Raw genomic sequence first — 3,666 nt, 5'->3', positions numbered from 1 at the left:
AAACTCAATCAAGAGAAAAACCACTCCGGGGCAGCCAAACCAAGGAATTCCACTATTCAGAAGACAAAGCTAGATACAAGACAGTAACACTCACATTTACCCGATGCAGTGGTCGTACCTTGCTCTCTGACGTGTAACCCAACACGAACGCTTCCCAACCAAGTCTCCTACCTGAAGGGGTCTTCAATAGAATCTTTTACCTTAGGGCCAACCACTAAGATAGACTTCTGATGCAGCACAGCAACAGTACACTTGAAATGGCTTCAGAGGAAAAAACACGTCTCTGAGCAGTTGTGGAATTCAATACAGAATTCTTGCAGTTCTCAATGCCTAGGGGCCTCTATTTATAGGCTGGGGGCAGCGTCAGGCAAAATATAGCTGGGCGCCATCCGGACGGTGGACATGGGTCGACCGAATGGACAACTGTGCGACAGGATTTTTTGAAAATTTCGCTGAGACATCTTTCCTGTTTAAGAGCCGCGTTCGGACGGGATGACACATCGTCCGGACGGTTGCACGTCCGCTGCAAGTAATTTCCTTATAAGGCTTCGCGCGTCTGGACCATGGGGGATGAGCATCCGGACAGTTGAACTTCAACACGCAATTTCCATATCTGCTATGCGCGCTTCTAAACCTTGAGAGGCAGTCGTCCGGACGGTTGAAGTCGAATCAGCAATTTCCATATTAGTTTCACACGCATCCGGACCAAGGCTGACTGACGTCCGGACGGTGATATTTGAATTGCGATTCTTACCTTAAGGAGACGCGTGTCAGGACAGGATACAACATCGTCCGGACGGTTGATCGATCTTTCCTTTATCGAAACTTGGAAAGAATCTGAGACTGGTCGAGTACCGAGAGGCGTTCGGACGGGCTGCTGAGACGTCCAGACGGATGCAAGTTGGATAGAAACTTCTCGACTAAGTGGAGGGTCCGGACGGATGATGCTTGGTTTGACTGGCGTCCGGACGGTATGGCACGTCGTCTGGACGGATGGAACAGTGGTCAGAAGGGCGTCCGGACGGGATGGCTCAATTGTCCAGACGGCTGACAGGGAACCAAAATCTTCACAGTGCAAAGTCTTCTGAGAGTGCTCTGAATAGTGGAATCCCTGTTTACAGCATCTTTACACACACAAGTGATTTTGTCCAAACACAGAATGAGGTCAAACTACTAACAAACTCCCCCTTTGATCATTCTGGGACAAAAATACTTGACCAGTTTGGAAATACATTCCCGGTCCAAACAAAAATTACAAAGATTACTCCCCCTTTTTGTCACAAAGGGACAAAGGGTAAAACAGAGTAATAAAAACCAACTGTAATAAAAATTACTCCCCCTAAACGGTCTCAGAAGGACCCAGGAAACAAAGTAATATAAGTCAAACAGTTTTATAGACAAAAGGAAGGAAAACATCAAGCTGAATGGAAGAAAAAGGAGCAGCATGGATAGGTCTTTCACAAGTATAAGAGCACACGCATGTATCCCTGTCTTGAAAAATTAGACACAAGGCATGTCAAAATTATCCAAACATACAGTTGATAGAAAAGAATAAGATAGGCACAGATTCCATTGCAACTCGAGTAACGAAAGTAGCACTATTTGCTCATGCAATGTGTGGGTGTGTAGAGACCTTTTCCCATAAGGTATGACTTTCAATATTTTGACCAATAGCAACCAGATTTTCCTAGATAGGAGAGAAAATAAATGGGAGATAAGCCAAAAGTCAAACCTTACTAGGGCCTAGCCACCCTCATTTGATACACTCCCCCTGAGATGCAGCACCTAAATGATTTACTTGTACCACGAAGGACAACGTAAATGTTTTACTTGCACGTAGAGGGCAAGACATAAAGCAAATGTAGCACATAAGCAGTGAATATAAATTTTAAAACACAGAAATCATATGATTAACTGCTTGTTTCTTACGGTGCTACAAACTAAAGGGAATGCCAGAGTTTATAGGTGCTAGGTTCAACTAGCATGTGGTCAATTTGGTCATCTTATCAAAAACTTCTTCTCTTATCCAGAATTTCTAGAAACAAAAAGTTAAAGAAGGAAAGATGTACCTTATAAGGAAGTCGGAGATAGTGCACATCTTTCATCGCATGAGGAAAAGAAGCTATCATTCAAAACAAGTGAGCAGGAAACCTTTGCATATGTCAGATTTGTGTTCTCAACCATATGTAAGAATAATTCATCAATGCATAGTGAACTAATAATCCAAGTAAAATGCATGAGAGAGCTGACATACCTTAGAAGGGACCAACCTGCTACAACCTCCCAAATTTTTATTTTATTTTATTTTTTTTAATTTTTACAACATCATGCTGGCAAATGACAAGAAGCTTATCCCAGCATAGAACATCATGTCTAGGACCTGGCACACACACCAATGGCTTTTCGAAGGGACTCAAACCTGCTACCATCTAGAGGTTTGGTAAGAATGTCAGCCAATTGGTTTTCAATGGGGATGAATGAGAGTGAGACTACCTCGGATTCCACAAGATCACGTAAGAAGTGATGTCTGATGTCGATGTGCTTGGTCCGAGAATGCTGAACGGGGTTCTTGGAAATATTGATAGCACTAGTATTATCACAGTTGATAATCATAGTATCTTGAGAGAATCCGTAGTCCCCCCAGCAATGTCTTCATCCACAGTAATTGGGTACAGCAGCTACCTGCATCAATATACTCAGCCTCAGCAGTGGAGAGGGATATAGAGGCTTGTTTCTTGCTCATCCATGCTACAAGATTGTTCCCCACATATAAACATCCTCCTGAAGTGCTCTTTCTATCATCAGTATTTCCAGCCCAATCTGCATCAGAGTATCCTACAACAACAAGATTTGTTTCTCTAAAATACCAAATACCATAGAGAAGGGTATCATTGACATACCTGATGATACGCTTGACTGCAGTGAGATGTGATTCCTTCGGATTTGCTTGAAAGCGAGCACAAACTCCCACACTGAAAGCAATGTCCGGTCTGCTGGCTGTAAGATACAGAAGACTCCCTATCATGCTCCTGTAAAGGGATGGATCAACAGATTTTCTTGCAAGATCACTGCTAATCTTGACACTGGTGCTCATGGGAGTGCGTGCACGACTCTTTCCATCCAAATCAAATTGTTTAACTAGATCCTTAGCATACTTAGACTGAGAGATGAAGATGCCTTCAGCAGTTTGCTTAACTTGAAGGCCAAGGAAGTAGTTCAGCTCACCAATCATGCTCATCTCAAATTCCTGCTTCATTTCCTCAGAGAACTCATGGGCAAGAGAGTCTAAAGTAGCTCCAAAAATGATGACATCAACATAAATTTGAGCGATGAGTTTGTGAGTACCTTGTTGCCTAATGAACAGGGTTCGATCAGCTTGTCCCCTTGTAAACCCCTTAGCTAGGAGATAAGTGGTGAGACGCTCATACCATGCTCGAGGAGCCTGCTTAAGCCCATACAATGCCTTCTTCAGTTTGTACATATGATGAGGATGATGAGGATCTTGAAAGCCCTTCGGTTGTTCTACATAAACTTCTTCTTCAAGAACACCGTTCAGAAAGGCACTCTTTACATCCATCTGGTATAGCTTGAACCCAAGATGAAAAGCAATGGAGAGAAGAATTCTGATGGATTCTAACCTGGCAACTGGAGCAAAGGTTTCATCAA

This window comes from Alnus glutinosa, chromosome 11, assembly GCF_958979055.1.
Source record: "Alnus glutinosa chromosome 11, dhAlnGlut1.1, whole genome shotgun sequence".
Classification (NCBI taxonomy): domain Eukaryota; kingdom Viridiplantae; phylum Streptophyta; class Magnoliopsida; order Fagales; family Betulaceae; genus Alnus; species Alnus glutinosa.
Note: the sequence above shows the minus strand (reverse complement) of the source record.